At 36.9% G+C, this 17,450-nt stretch overlaps 1 protein-coding gene across 1 annotated transcript in view; it reads left to right on the plus strand.

The window, feature by feature from the left end:
* Window positions 1–17,450, plus strand: part of LOC123308331 (FH1/FH2 domain-containing protein 3) — a 132,470-nt gene that overhangs the window by 54,320 nt on the left and 60,700 nt on the right. The window lies entirely within an intron of this gene.

Raw genomic sequence — 17,450 nt, forward strand, 5'->3', positions numbered from 1 at the left:
TCAGAGGCGCCAGAGGCGTTTTATTGTTGGACGTTGTTAAGCAGGCAGAAGATGCATAAAACCGTTCTTGGGCCTTGGGGTGAAGGATTGGTTTCGGTTTGGTTGGAAGAAAATGGCGGAAGTGATGGTAATGGGAGCGATGCTTCAGAGGCTCCAATTGTGGGAGAACAAGATAGCTGCTATAACTAAATAGTAGAGGGTTGAGTAATGATCAGAACACAGCCAAACGCTCCTTTGGTGTTACTTGCGACAATCCGTTTTTTCGATTTCCAACTGAAACCGATAGGCTTCTTATAGTTGATGGTAGAAATAAATGATCTATGCACTTTCAGCGGTGGGGAAAGCGTCTGCAGGTTTCCAAAGATGTAAAAAAATCTTCAGATTAAGAAACTGTATATGCCCTACGTGTTCATGTTAATCTGGCAGTTTGCGTGGTGGGGCTGGCCGTACGGAAGACTCGAAAATGGTGAAAAAAAAACTTTTTTCGAACGTGTCAGATTTTTAGAGGACTCAAAGGAAGTTAATTTTCAAGAGACTGACATTTCGGACATGAGGCAAGATCACAACGGTCCTTTTAAAATACACGAGCGTGTCAAATTTCCATACAGATGGTTAATCTCGATGTTGCAGATGTGTTGACCCATTTATCTGACACTAATCAGGGGGGTTTTCCTAATCTGACAGTCTGAAGATGATAACAAGGCATTTTTCTTAAATATCTCCCTTCCTGTACCTCTAATCGTTTCTGTATTCATTATGAAAGTTGTAGATAATAAAATTCTGTAGAACTTTTGTCTGAAGCAATTTTACATACTCCCAACCATTTCCGATTTATAGGAACTTAAGTACGAGGAGCTTAGCCACACATGCCAAGGTCATTGTAGAAACTCAGTCTAATGTACATACATCGCCATATATCTCAAAAACGTCCAGAGGTAGAAAAAATTTCTTCGGACAAAATTTGTAGAAAATGTTATGCTCTACAACTTTTATGATGGATGCAAAAAGCCCACGTGAGGAGATAATTCAAAAAAACTGATTTTTGTGACCTTTATGGCCAATTTTTATTGGTTCGGCTTGCTGAAACTGTCAGATTATATTTTTTCCGCTATTCGTGAATAATTCGTTTCAAATTAAGAGAAAAAGCCACCGCGCACGAGTATGTACACGAACAAGTTTGACGCCCTACCACATATCTTCATCACGCTTTAATTGTCAGATTAAGAGAATATATACTTTTCAATATGTAATCAACCACATATATCTTGATCTGACACGTTCAAGTAGATACAATGATCGATTTTTTTTACTATTCTGACAGGCTGTCATAGACAATTCCCCCTATATACAGGTCTAATTTTTGGTAGAGGTACTGTACAGGGCCACCCTGTTATTTCCCCTTATATTAATCTGGTAAGCTCGAGTAAATCCCGAATTACCCTCTTGGGCTCCCCAACTATTAGCATCCTATCGAAATTGAGGCCGATAGCTTCAAAATTGCGACCTTTAGCGTGTCCACTATAATTTGCACCGAGATTTGCACAGATGTACAGGGTGGGCAAAATTGGTGATACCTGAATTACAAATTTTTCAACCCAACGAGATAGAGGAAAATGCATGGCGATCTTCTTTTGTTTTCGAGTTATAGGTCAAAATTAGAATTTCAACTTTGGTCGTTATCTCCGTTTCTATTTGAGCTAGGATGTTGAAATGACAACTTTATACAGACACTTTTTCGACAGCAATCCAGTGGCGTACTATGATTTTTTCCAACAGGTATATTTGCTGAGGTATGACATAGAGATGTATTTTTTTTTATGAATACAGTAGTTTGGGCGATGTATGATATATTTTTGAAACGGTAAAAAAATGGCGATTCTTTTAAGTCATATTAAACTACTATCATCATAAAAAAACACAACTCTATGTTATAGCTCAGCAAATAAACCTGTAGGAAAAAATCATAATACGCCACTAGATTGCTATCAAAAAGTGTCTGTATAATGTCTTCATTTCAACATCCTATCACAAACATAAACGGAGATAATGACCAAAGTTGATATCGCCCAAATTTTAATTTTGGCCTATAACTCAAAAACAAAAAAAAAATAGAGGAATACAGTTGATGTCATTATTAGTTTCTCGAAAAAAGACGACATGAATCGTACATTCATTTTCCTCTATTTCGTTGGGTTAAAAAGTTGTAGTTCATGTATCACCAATTTTGCCCACCCTGTATTAACTAGATATCGTGGAGGAATGGAATACCAAGATCAAAAACCATCAAAGTAAACCTTTCTTTGTGAACATCTCATCGGAATTTCACTAATACACCCCATATTACAACTCGACATCATAGGAACCACCTGAACACCCTGCTATTCTTCGAATAAGACGCATGAACCTGTCAACATGTGTTAAGTACGTATATGACATCCAACACCAATACCCATATAGCGTTCCAGAGACAGAAATTAATCTTCGGACGACAAGAAAGAGATACTCAGCGGAGGTGACTTTCGTTAACGAAGCATAATCGTGGACGTCAAGACGGTTGCTCAGGGGAGTTTGAAGAATTGAGGCGTAATTTAATTCACTACCCCCTCGACAGCAGCAGGTGTATTCAGTAGACCGTATGTCATATCAATTTTAATCGGGATCGGAATTTGGGGTCTTCTAATGAGATGTGCCGTGAGAAAACAGTGGATTCTTATAATTCCTGGAAAGAATCGGTTCTTATAAACGTATGTGGAATATATCAAAATAGATTTATGTATACAGAGTGGCCTTTGAAAACGAAACGCGGTTCTTTTTATTCGAAAACGCTCGGACACGTCGATTTTTTCATTCTAGAAGAAAATCTTCACCGATTTCATTCGAATACTTTAACAGTAGATTGTTGAGGTAAAAAAAAAACACTTTTTTCCTTCATCATTTTTTCCGAATCATCTCCGTTTAAAAGATACAGGCTGTTGAGAAACCATAAAAAAATTATTTTTGATTCTATCTCACAAACGGTTCTATCGAATGAAATGAATTTCGTTCAGTCAGTTTATCAACAGCTTCGATTTGAAACGAGTTTTCTGAAAATACCAAGACGTAAATTAACAAACGCTGAGGCTAATAGGGCTATTAGAATGCTACAGGGTGGCCTAACTCAGGTTCTTGTAGCGGAAAGGTTCCAAGTCAGCCGAAGTGTGATATCCCGACTTTGGAATAGGTTCAGGGAGACAGGTTCCGTGTTGGAAAGACCAAGGCTTGGTGGGCGACGAAAAACACATCGTTTCGTCACCGTTTCGGCGAGAAGAAATCCTACATCTACGTGTAGAATGCTACGGAATACTCTTCAAAATGCAGATGGGGTCGAAGTTTCCATCGAAACCATCCGACGACGTTTGAAGGGGTGAATCTAGGTTCTAGACGTCCATTAAGAGTTCCATTAACACGTGACCATAAGCGTCATAGACTGGAATGGGCAAGGTAACATATCAATTGGAACCATCAATGGCGTAGTGTCTTTTTCACTGATGAATCCAGATATGGACGATTTTCAGATTCTCGAAAATAAGGGTATGGACAATCCCACGCATACCCCGTAATTGTCGCTATGTCCAAGAAGTCCATCCATTCCGAGGGAGTAGTGTTATGGTATGACCCGGGATATGTTTTAACGGGCGCACAGATCTACACATTTGTCCTAGGAATATGATCGCCTTACACTATATCTCATTGACAATGTTGTGCCAAATTTTCACGCTGCTATTGGTGAAACTTTTCAATTTCTAGACGGTAACACTAGACCGCACCGTACAGTCATAGTTGAGAATGCGCGCGAGGAGCTTGGTATTCTACATTTACCAATACCTCCGCACTCACCAGATTTGCATTGTATAGAACATGCATGGGATATGCTCCAAAGAAGATTAGATAATAATCATCAACCTACCTCAGAATCCTTAAATGATCTGAGAGAGCTTCTGCCCCGTTTATGGAACCAAATTCCTCAAGAAATGTTCAACAACCTCGTGTGTAGCATGCAACTAAGATGTCAAGGTGTTATTGATGCCCGTGGAGGCCATACATTGTATTGATAGTCTTGAAATGCTTGAATTCTCTGGGAATAAAATTTCGTTATTTCACTTATTTTCTTGTATACGCAACTTGAAATCATATTAATATGAATTTTCATCACAAAACTCTAATTTTAACTATAATTTTTTGCAATTTAAGTCAATATCACTAACTCATGTGGAGCAGTTTATTTGTACAAGCAAAAGATATGTGAAACTGTGTCAAATTTTCAAAATATATTTTAATATTGAATCCTCCCCACCACCAGACCTAAGAGATTCTCAGACGAACAATTTCCGATTCTTTCTTCTTCGGTTTATAATTACTTCCCTCCACGAAGCGGGGTTAGCAATCGTATCAAAGTTCCCACAGTGCATCGGTAATAATTACCCGTCATGAAAATGCCGAGCCAGAATGGAAATGCCGGACGAAGAGGAAAGAAAACGCTTCTAATTTCTCGAGATGTTCAGTTCAGCGTAAAAACTAGTCGAGATCCTATTGTTGTCTGACCAACGACCTGTGAAAACCAATTCAGTGCCGAGGTCATGGGTTAGTAACTCAGAATAACCAACATTACGAGCTCCACGCTATGATAAATGGTATTTTTATCATCCATCTCCCGAGAATGGAAACAGGAATTAACAATGTGAATTCTGTGCGCATTGTCAGTGTACGAAAGGTACCAGAATATCGTGTTGAAGACTCCTCTAACGATATACACTGCTCAAATATTGAAGTGGATGTTCGAGAGAGAACGTTTTGCATTTGAATCACAAATATGATCCTCATGGTCGTATGTTCCATAATTGGCCATTGCAAATCTTCTGGTGGATTAAATATCCCGAGTTTAACATGCGTCTAGAAGCCTTCAAATTTGAACAATGAGCATATTGGTTAAACGAAGATTTAACCCAACAAGAAGTAGAGTGAGAAAGTGCTGCATATACTCATGGGAGTGATATATTCAGAGCTACAGCAGTCTCACAAGATCGGCTAATACGGTTTACTGCAGACCGAATTCTGACAACTTGATTTCCAGGTGCTTGTAACAGAAGGAACCTTTTTTTTAAGCATCTGCAGAATCCACCCGATGAAACCTTCATTCTGCTCGTTTCTCTTCTGTTTTCTCTCTCTAAGCATTCTTGCTGATTGTTGCCATTTCAGGCAGGCTCACCGTTTGTCATCCATCAGTACGAGGATATATTGAAAAATTCTCAGCCTACTATAGAACCAAACAAAATTTCACTGTCAAAATATTTCATTACTCAACATATTCTCCTCTTAAATGGATATATTTATTACAGCGAACTTGCAACGTCTCTACACCTTTCAAAAAAAATTTTTCTTCTTGCTCTGCACACCAAACTTCTTTTCAGTTGAGGAAAGAGATGATAGTCGGATGGAGCCTATTCTGGTGGATAAGGAGGGTGTTCTAGTAATTCAAACCATAAATCACGAAATTTTTGCATGGCAACATGAGATTTGTGTGCAGTGGCGTTGCCCTGCCAAAACAAAACACCTTTTGATAGCTTTCCGCGTCTTTTCTCTTTAATTTTTTTTCTCTTAGAGTGGTCAGTAATGTTGAATAGTAATCTACGGTTATTGTTTTACCCTTATCCAAAAAATCAATCATGATTACGCCATGGCAATCCCAAAAAACTGAAGCAAGAACTTTTCCAGCAATTTTTTGGACACGAAACTTCTTACGTCTTAGAGAACCAGACTGTCGCCATTCCATAGATTGTTGCTTTGTTTCTGTATCGCAGAAATGTACCCAAATCTCGTCTATAGTAACAATTCGGTTTAAGAAGTCTACATCGTTTTCAAATCGAGCACAGATCGAACGCGAAGCTTCTACCCTTGCACGCTTTTGGTCAACATTCAAACATTTGGGGATCCATTTTGCAGCTATTTTTCTCATGTCCAAATTGACGTGAACTATATGATGAATGCGTTCGTATGAAATATTCAGTGCTTCAGAAATCCGTTTCAGCCCAATTCGACGGTCTGATAAAATCATGTCATGAACTGCATCGATATTTTCGGGGACTGACGAAGAAACTGGCCTTCCCGATCGGTCATCATCTTCAATGGAAAATTTACCTCTTTTGAAGCTTGCAGTCCAATTTTTCACGGTCGCATACGAAGGACATTGATCAGCAAGGGTATTAAGCATATCTTCGCAAACCTGCTTACCTCTTAACCCTTTTAAATGCAAGTACTTGATGATGGATCGATACTCCAATTTTTCGATTTTCACAATTTCGTTAGACATCTTCCTTCTTTCAATTTATTGCGTAACTTTGGTTTACTTTTTTGACCTCAAACTTCACACTGACACTTTTAATGAGTTCGTTGCTATGGTAACGCAATATTTTTTTATGCTTGGAACTGGTCTAGGCTAACTAGATATCAATACTTCCTCTTACATAAACATACGAAACTTTCTTTTCTCTATATATATTTTTACGTGTACCCAGGTTGTCCAGTTCAATGTTTGAGCAGTGTATATTAACGGCGATGAATTTGCATACAAGGCGAAGTGTTTGTGCGTGAAAAATCTCATTGGCTCGCGATAAAAGCACGGTAAAGGAGACACGGTAGATTTTAATAAAATAACCTGCGTTAATGAATCTACTGTTATCAGGAAGTGCAACGAGTACATTGGAAAATAAAGAATCTTCTGATTTAATACATAAAACCATGAAAATAAGAAAGCACTGACCTGTCAAGGGAACAAATGTTTATGAGATTTTCGTTGTAAGAGAGTTTGAAACTGATGAGTTTCGCCACTAATGATTTTATTGATTTTCACTTCAACAAATACAGACGATGTGTTGAGGCCAAGTTAATGCGTCAGTTAATTCGATTTAATCTGCAATTACCCAGAAAATTATATTAATTTAAATCCATAATCCTCTACGTATGTCATTTGAAGTGCTTCAATAATAAAGAAAGTAATTTAATAGGGATTATTATAGAATTCTATAATGATGAGTGACATCCAATGAACGATGAACCTTGGTAGTCGTTTAACGAAGTTTAAATCGTTATGAGTATGTCTGTATTATTTCTCAATCAATGTATTCAGTTCGTTTCGTACGGTTTTTTTGCCGTATCGTGCTTTTTAACGAATCGTTATTTTTCAGTGAAACTGCAACGGAATTTTGTTGACGATTCGATGACTGTTCAGAAGTTCATCAGCAACAAAAATCCACAAATTATCGTTCGAAACTCATCGATTTAACTTGGTTTATTCGAAATGCCTGTCAATAAACTACCCAAGATAAAAGTATTCTTATCTGAGTATAATACATAACGCCAGATGTACATGTTTGGAAATAGGGAATCAACTATAAACATAGTACAATGATATTTGCATAACTAATCAATATGAAACGTAATAACAGCGTGAAATCACGTTAATTTGACCGTACATAAAAACAAAAACACCAGACCGAGTCAAAGTTCTGGATGACGCTTTAGTGACGTGTTTTGACTAAACGTGAGAAGAAATCGGTAGATATTGAAAGCATTGATCATTTCCTAATTGAATGAATAAGCTTTAAATTTTTCCTCACCTAAATGTCCTTTTGAAAAAGTGTTCGATAATGATCCAAAAATGAAAAATGTTATTTTTCTTTAATAAAATGTAACACATTGTTTATATTACTCAACTTTCTGTAGCCTCAGGCAGAGAATCACTTAAACTACCACAGTTTTACCATAGGATAACGGGGTACCTTATAATTGTGCATATGATACAAGAGCTTAGAGAAAAACCCCAGTTAAAAACCCTCTCTCCCCGTGAGTGTAGTGGATTGTAGGAGATGAAAAATGTTTACAAAATAAGTTGAAATATTTCATATTGAAGGGTATCTCGACTACAGAAAATGATTCTTTTCTAGAAGAAAAACAAAATCCATGGAGGCATTCCCTAGTGACCCAAAAATTTTATCTGAAATAGAAAAACACGAAAGCAAGGAAATGTGAGATAAAAAAAATTAGCTTCTATATGTCGAATTGACCTAAAATTCACAACCCAATTAAAAGAAGTATTCGGAATCGGCATGAATAGCCCTAAAACCATCCTGAAATTGATAAATGGGACAATGATTCGTGGTTTCTGAGTTACATTGAGAATAAGAGAAAATGCTTGTAGTTGTCCTCATAAAACCTGAAGAAAAATTAATTTGAATTCAGTCAGTTTGAATATTTGATCTCCATAATAAAAAAGAGTGGATAAAATAGCTGCATCAATTACCAAATTATCCCCAGCAATAAAAGGTTTATCCATTTCTAGAACAAAAAACTACCCTCCATCCCTGGTATAGAGTGCAGAGGCTGTACGCAAGGAATGGGACATCTATTAGGTACCTATCTTTACTCAGTCGTTTGGGACATTCAACATTCAACCAACGCTATATTCTCTCTAATTAATTAATATAGCAAGCATCTAATTTACCGGTGATTTCACACATGGCATGCGCCATTAATGTTCATTCAACCGGTTAACAGATGCTATAGTTAACCATAAAGAGGATAAAAATAGACAAGTACAATCGTTTTTATATTTTCCATAAACTAATCGATCGTAGCTTCGAAAGTATCATCCTTGATCCTGAATAGTCTTCACTAAACTGGAACTGTTGACATTTTTTCAATGAAGAATAAAAAAGCAGCAATAATTTCGAATATTGTTTTTTTTACAGAAGACTAGATTTCCTTGTTGGTATTCTAGGAGACAGTGAAAGAATTCTTCTGGAATGTGGAGGAATTCGTTTGGGCAATCAATCGATATCGTCCCGGATACCATCGCGATCACTTTCCCAGCATCCACGTGGGCTTAACAATATTCTTTTGCACAATAAAGAATACAGATTACGGTTTGTGTAACCATGCGATGTCTGCATAATGCGACACCTTGCTATCGACATTCTTGGAACTGACTATCTTAGATCTCGCCCGATGCAACAGGCTTAGGTCGCCCAGGCAGGGAAAAAACTCTGGTGATATGTTATTTCCTACCATAGAGATTCAAGAGAAGGTTTTCAGAATACTCTATCTTCTTTAGAGATATTGGACAGCCATTGGGATTGAAATAGTCTTCGAATATTGAACTATACTTGATGAAAATCCATAATTGAATTCAAAACAGATTATGCGATTTTCACAAAATGAGTTTTAAAGCGCGACACGTGTTTCTTAATCACAATAGCTTCTTCAGGTGGGTGTAGGTGAACTTCAGATTCACCTTAGATTTCAACATTATGAACAATTTATTCCAGTTTCCGTTTGAAATTCTTTCCTACACCATCAAGAGATGACGAAAATGATCGATTTTTCGTAGCCAAGCTTGTATGACTGGTCATTAGAAGTGTCAGTGTGAAGTTTGAGGACAAAACAGTAAACCAGAGTTACGCAATAAATTAAAAGAAAGATGTCCACCGAAATTGTGAAAATCGAAAAATTGGAGTATCGAGCCATCATACAAGTATTTAAAAGGGTTAAGAGGTGAGCAGATTTACGAAGATATGTTTAATACCCTTGGTGATCAATGTCCTTTGAATGCGACCGTGGAAAATTGGACTGCAAGATTCAAAAGAGCTAAATTTTCCATTGAAGATGATGACCGATCGGGAAGGCTAATTTCTGTGTCAGTCCCCGAAAATATCGATGCAGTTCATGACATGATTTTATCAGACCGTCGAATTGGGGTAAAACGGATATCTGAAGCACTGAATATTTCATTAGAACGCGTTTATCATCTAGTTCAGGTCAATTTGGACATGAGAAAAATTGCTGCAAAATGGAATGTTGACCAAAAGCGTGCAAGGGTAGATGCATCGCGTTCGATCTGTGCTCGATTTTAAAACGATGTAGACTTCTTAAACCGAATTGTTACTATGGATGAGACTTTGGTACATTTCTACGATCCAGAAACAAAGCAACAATCGATGGAATGGCGACGCTCTGGTTCTCCTAGACCTAAGAAGTTTCGTGTCCAAAAATCTGCTGGAAAAGTTCTTGCTTCAATTTTTTGGGATTGTCATGGAGTAATCGTGATTGCCTAGAACTAGAACACCCCCCTTATTCACCAGATTTGGCTCCATCCGACTATCATCTCTTTCCTCAACTGAAAAAAAGTTTAAAAGGTCGTAAATTTTTTAAAAGCTGTGGAGGTCTGGTTTGAAGAGCAAGAAGAAACATTTTAAAGGTCCAGAGACGTTACAGTTTCGCTGTAATAAATGTATCCAATCCAGAGGAGAATATGTGGAGTAATAAAATATTTTGACAATAAAATTTTCTTTGGTTCTATAGTAGGCTAAGAATTTTTCAATATGGCTACTTGGAAACCCAACAGATTGTCACGAGACTTTTGACCGTTAGAAATAAGGAATCTCCTAGGAAGGCTGGGACCATATTTTACTTCTCTAATCGTCCTGCGTAGCTAATTCATCGAAAAGAGGAAGAACAGTCAGACTTCTGTCCCCCAGAGGAACCTCTGGTGATTTTACTCGAAAAAAAAACTACCTCCATAATCTTGTCGAACAAGAACGTTTAGATATTCTGTTGTTCTGCAATCCGGGTGCCCTATCTTCGCAGAACCAGCTGGCCTATGCCCAACCGAAACTTACCGGAATATATCGGCCGCAGAAAAAGTCGATCGGAATTAAAACGCTGCTGCTAAGAAACAGAACAATGGCGGTACCGCAAAAAACCGGAGCCAATATAAATATTTCAACTTTCGACCGGTGGACCGTGTAAAACGTTTTGTAATTACGACCTTGAGTTTTTTTTTTATTTTCGAGCTGTGTTCGAGAAAAGAGACACAGAAGGAGGAGATGGGCAACCGGGCCATCGAACTGGATGTCAGTAACCCCGTGTCTTATTTTGACTGATTCACTTTCACGGTCGCGTTTAGAAGGTACATTTCCGGCTCGGGGTAATAGACGTTGCCCGACAAATTATGATGAAATGATTATGCACTCGAGAGCGACATGCGTGAACTTCGAATTTTTCGCACTTTTTCTGGTATTCTCGGACCAGAGAGTTCAAATTTTTTCCTGTGTTTCGATTCGATTTGAAATGAAAATATGTTGAGTCCCTTAGAGCATAAATATACTCCATTCACTTTTATTTTAGCACTCGGTTGGCCATACAAATTTGACACATTTCACACTGTATAGTACGAAAATGTGGGGTTATGACGGTTGTCAAAACATTTTTGGGTTTTTAATCAACGCTATGTTATTTGTTCTACGTAAAAGTCTCAGTAATCACGTATTTTATCAAAATGTCGAATCTCTTCGGAAAATATGTGACGAACATAATTGAAGTTTATACAAACTGATTGAAGGCATACCAAATGCAGTTATTTACATGGAGAATACAAGAGATCAATATAATATCATAATATGCACTAGATTGAGGAGAGTAAATGTTCGTTATCTTCTATGGCTAAAGTTTGAATACGTTACATCAGTTGTAGATTTCAAAAATATTAACCCGAAGATGAAATGCATATGATGCAGTGGTTGGGAATCTGTATCTCCCGAAGGAATTAACAGATAATTACAAGAATGTTAAATTCTTCAACAAAAAGCATCTTGCATCAATGTAAGTGCAAGGAATTAAAGAAAGTTTCAAATCAAGATGAACTTCACCTTTGAACAAAAATTTCACATGAATAAACAATTAACAGGAAAACTGGAGCGTATTTGTGGCTGTTCATGTTAATAAATTGATAGAATAATAATTATTAAGTATTTATTGGTACTTTAAGACATATACAATGTACAGGACAAGTCGAATGAAAAATAGAAAAATCAATTTTTGGGATCTTATTCTACGATGACATGCATCGAAAATCCTGTAGTAAACTTTTCGTTTACTCAAACATAAAATTCTCAAATGCCACAACTTTTTTGGGTCCCCCAATAGAAGGAAATTCTTTGTCATCCCCTTCATTCACAATCTTTCTGATTTCGGAAATATTCAGCTAAAATATAAGTCGTTTAGATTCAGAGAATATGTTCGCTACAGTCTGACGTATTGTGGATTTTAGAATATCAGGGTTGAACTATTTGAATGAGCGGACCTGAATTCTAAATAGCACTTCCTGAAATCCTGTCTCTTTTTTCAACTTTCGGTATTTTCGTAATAAAAATTGATATTAGTTGTGGCAACGGTGTTATGACATTAACGACATTTCATTAGTGTCAACCTTACATCGTTCTGGTTATTAAAAACTTATTTCATGACCAATCGAGTGCTAAAATAAATGTGAATGGAGTATACATGGAATGGACATTGACGTGCTATGAATGTATTTATTTTGTTGTGGTACAAACATTCGATGCTTCTCTGTCTAGCGCGACACTAAGCCAGTGCCGTAAAATAAATAAATTTATATAGCTTCTACGTTTTTGTACGGAAAATTGACGTGATGATGATGTCAGATTCAACTATCTCAATTGTGATTGGCGACACTAAGCAACTGTCTCACTCCAGCGCGAAATTTGAATCGAAATATTTGAGGTGGTTCAAGTCTCCTACTTGAGTAGTTTCAATAATGTGCCATTCGTTGGTTGAAAACCTCGGTAAAAACTCAACGGTTCAGTAGTTATTGGCTTATGAAAAAAATGGGAGGCCACAATTCTTTGAATTTTTCTGTTTTTTAACCATTGTGGATTTGGGATTATGCGGTAATATGATACCGTTTAATATTTTGTCGATTTTGAAAATGTGCCATAAATTCTTCATTTCCGAAAACACTTTAAAAAGTTCTCACATTGAGTACCATTATTCTGTAAACAAATCCTGACTCTCTACTCTAAATCAGCCCTATTTATGACTGGAAACTTGAAGATATCGTAAAATAGTTTCCACTAATGTACTTTACACCAAAATCAACGCCAGAACTCCTCACAGGGTTTCTCCCTATCTAATTTAGGAGTTCCAGAAAGAAACAAAATCAAGCAATTCGGGATAACCTGTACATAAAATGAAAACTTATCAAGGAAAAACTTGAAACAAGGAAAGAAACCTATTTCGAACTGCTTGATCCGTCTGTCACTTCCGCAAACCATAGAAGGAAAGTAAAATTATATGTTCCGTCAAATAATTTAACTATTTCTCGTTTTTTTTAGTACAATTTCATAATCATCTTTTATTCATATATTACAGCTTCAAAATTGAATATTTTACATCCAGCTTCCTGTAAAACTTCTTCAGAAATTGGTCTCGATATAGCGGATCGAACGAGTGCTAATAATTTGACCAACTCTTTCATACCCGGATCAGTGAGGTCATTAATTTTGTGGATAAGCGTCAATGAACGAGTTCTTCAACGTTTGGAAGCGGTTTCTGGTCAACAACCAGTTTAACGAAAAACCCGAGGTAGAATGTTGAAAGCAAAAGCTCAGTTGCAATGGCAAAATTAACGCTTCACGCTCTGTCAATTCGAAGATTCACAAGTCCCTATGAAACAATTTTTAATTCCAGTAGATTTCCTCTGGTTATTTCTACATTTTTCCAAATATGGTTGTCTTCAAATAATGTTTGATGATATGTCATCTAACACTACCAAGAATTTCATAGCTAACAGGAAATCTGGAATTACCCTCTCAAATAGTTTAGTCATGCCTGTTTGTTAGTACACACTGATTTAGGATCACGAAAGGAAATTACTTTACTACCGGTTATCAACCAACAACCACTTTACTCATAAAAAAATATTTGATCTATCATCGTGAATGTATGTATAGCACAAGCATCGTGCTATCATGAATATAATACATCATACAAAGACTATTCGAGTGTTTGTTTTGTATCCTCGTACACGTATTCTTCGTATGTATGGATGTAAAAGATCGGAATGAGTAAACCAATTGCACACCATGTTTTGTGTTATTCTATCTTGAATATATTGTATATGAGATAGAAGCTGGAGTGGCTATTAGCACATTTTTTGAGGAATGATTGAGTGGGGTGGTACTACATAATTTTACTTAACAAATCCAGATGATTGAAAATGTATACAAATAGATTTTATAGTTTAACCCGATTCCTACTACAAAAATCATTCATAATTGTTGATTGTGAGAACGTAAAACAATATCTGGTCTAGAATTCATAGAAAGAGATAATAAATTATGTTCTACACAGGGTTAGAACTAATTTAGAGGACTAGGGGACTTTGGGGACTTAGGGGACTTCAGGGATATCGAAAACCGTTAGAAATACAGGGTAGCTTAAATCACGAAAAAGTTGCGTTATTCAAGGATGAGTGGGTGGGTGTAAACAGTTCCCAAATATCTCTGATGGTTCATGAGATATCTCGAAAAAACTGAAAATCAAGATAATCATTTGTTTTGGAGATAACTATACGAAATTCGGTGTGTAGTCATTCCCTGTATTTGTGGTGAAACCTACAGGTGATACGTCTAGACCTCTCGAAATAAGAAAACACGAACATAAAAATGATATTAAAAATAAAGTAATTAATAGATGACAGAACACAGATCGCAGATCATGAGACCACACAAAAATTTTAATGAGCCAGACCATTATAAACGAAAGATTAAAGAGTCTATCTACGTGTATTTTATTGGATCAAAATAATAATTTGGCAAATTGTTCGGTAGAAATAGATCATATTTGGATCAATTTACTGAAGAAGCAACTGTCATCCGGTAATTTCCAAATTAAATGAATCAACGTTTCTATGCAGTCTCTGTTTCTATGTACTGACAATTAATGTCACAATGTCACAAGATACAATTCAGAAGATTTCAAAGTTCTTTATTTTCAGTTCATTGTCAGGCAACAATTTTTTCTAGTTGATTTAATGACCAATCAGTGCAAGAATTTACCCAGAAGAAAATCGTTTATTTTTTTTTTTTTTGTTCTAGAGATTGAGAGTGAAAACCCTTGAAAGTTTCAGGAAATATCTGAACTTCCTTGCATTTTTAAGTACATATATCATTGCGTTGGTCGCATCAGAATCTCCACATCCTTAGGTCGCGTCCACAGAAGAGAAACCGTGGCAAACCGAAGGCCAAATCCAAAACATCGAATCGATTCGATACAAAAGGTATTTCGGCGTTCTTCGAAAAACCCGCCTGTAGAAATCTTATGCAGCAGGAGATCCATCATCGTAATTATAATATTGTGAGGGCAACCAGAACCCGGATAAGTGAAAGTTGAGCTCACTGGCTCACGTACATGTTAATTAGATCCGTTCAAACATTACCCTCCGATGAAATTTCCACTTTGGGATCAGAGAAACGCTCATTAAGTAATAAAAGATCAGAAAGTGACGTTGAATCACGAAGGAGGGCGTTATCATCGTCTGTGCATCGAAAAAGTGCGGAGCATATGGGTCGAGAACGTGGCGAAAGAAGTTCTGTCTGAAATGATTCTATTCGTTTTAGAGAAGACACATCATTCAACAGAATATAGTCCATTCAAGAATTATTGACATCCCAGAAAGCCTTGACAGTCCAGACCCAGCTTAATATCTGGTCACAAAAGATCTTCAATAACTTCTGTATTTTTAACCATAGAACTAGAACATACAGGGTTAGTCTTCGACTCTTAGGAATAATAGTTTCTCGAAGTCAAGAGAAACACTTTTATCCTATATCATTTTTTCTGATTTGGCCCTGATAAAAAGATATAGCCATTTGAAGTTTTCATAATGAGCTGTTCCACCCCTGGACAAACAAAATTACCTTCAGAATAACAAGCTAAATCTGTGACACTACATATCAGTGTCATCTTTTAAACCGAGTTGTATTCAGCCAAAGTACCCAATTTTTCAAATTTTCAGATAATTATTCGAAAACGGTGCCTCATTCGAGAAAATATGAAGAGTTGTATTCAGCCAATGTCCGAAGCACAAAATTTTGCGAATTTCACAGATATTTTATTTTTTATTTAGATCAAATTAATAGAAAACGCATTGTATGAGAAAATATGAAGAATACTTTTATTTCAGAAAACGTTCAAATATTCATTAGATAGCGTCCAACTGAGTTTCAAGAGTTGGGTTTTTTTAATATTTGATATTTTTGTATTACGTAATGGTACTTATGAGAAAACTGGAAGATGTAGGTGATATCTTATGTTCGAAAAGATTCATGAAATGAATGAAAAACTATAATATATACCGAAATTAATTCAATTCGATGGAACCGTTTGTGAGCTAGAACTTTTTTACGGTTTTTCAACATGTTCTTTTTGTTTCTTTTGAATCGAGCTGATTCGAACAAAATGAAGTGTTTCTTCTTATCTCAAGAATCTACTATAGAAATATTTGTACGAGTGAAAGACTTACCCAGTACAAAACTGATTATTCTCAACACGATCCTGAATACCGCAACACAAAATCTGAATTTTTGGGCTATTACCATCTTGATCTCGATTTTCTATGACCACCTCAGATTAAGAATTAGGAATGTGCCCAAGCGGTAGTTTTGCGATAAGAAGGGTAGCCATACACAAGAATTGCAGAAAGGTTGGGAGTTTCCCATACAAGTGTGTCCAGAATGTTGCAGCGATTCAGGGAGACAGGTATGAATGTCCGAAGACCAGGACAGGGTAGACCACGGGTAACAACTGCCATTCAAGAACGTTACTTGAGAGTTTCTTCGTTGAGACAACGGTTTGCAACCGAGCTTGAGCAAACTCATGAGGTGCAAATTAGCACTCAGACAATAAGAAATCGCCTCAGAGAATATGATTTAAGGCCTCGTGTCGCGGCAAGAGGCCCAGCTCTTACCCCAGCCCATCGAAGGGCGCGTTTGGATTTTGCGAGAGAGCATATCCATTGGGAAGAGGCCGATTGGGAAAGAGTTCTCTTCACAGATGAGTCTAGATTCTGCCTCTACCATTGTGATCGACGTTCCCTTGTATACAGACGTCCACATGAAAGATATGCTCAGTGCAATTTCCTGAATACTACTGGTTTCGGGGGAGAATCGATTATGGTATGGAGTGGAATATCTTTGACTGCTCGCACAGACCTAATGGTCGTTGATAATGGAGCTATGAATGCTGATAAGTATATAAGGAACATTCTTGAAGAGCATGTAGTGCCATTTGCCCCATACATTGGTGAAAATTTCATTTTTATGGACGATAATGCCAGACCCCATCGTGCGCGCATCGTTCAAGAGTACCTTGAAGAGGTTGAAGTCTCTCGAATGGAATGGCCAGCAAGAAGTCCAGATCTCAATCCGATTGAGCAGGTTTGGGACAACCTCAACAGAAGGCTGAGAAGTTCAGAAAATCATCCAGCTACTCTTAATGACTTAATGAATCCAACTCGGAGAAATCTGGGAAGGATTAGATCAGAACATTTTAAGATCACT

This window comes from Coccinella septempunctata, chromosome 1, assembly GCF_907165205.1.
Source record: "Coccinella septempunctata chromosome 1, icCocSept1.1, whole genome shotgun sequence".
NCBI classification, from domain to species: domain Eukaryota; kingdom Metazoa; phylum Arthropoda; class Insecta; order Coleoptera; family Coccinellidae; genus Coccinella; species Coccinella septempunctata.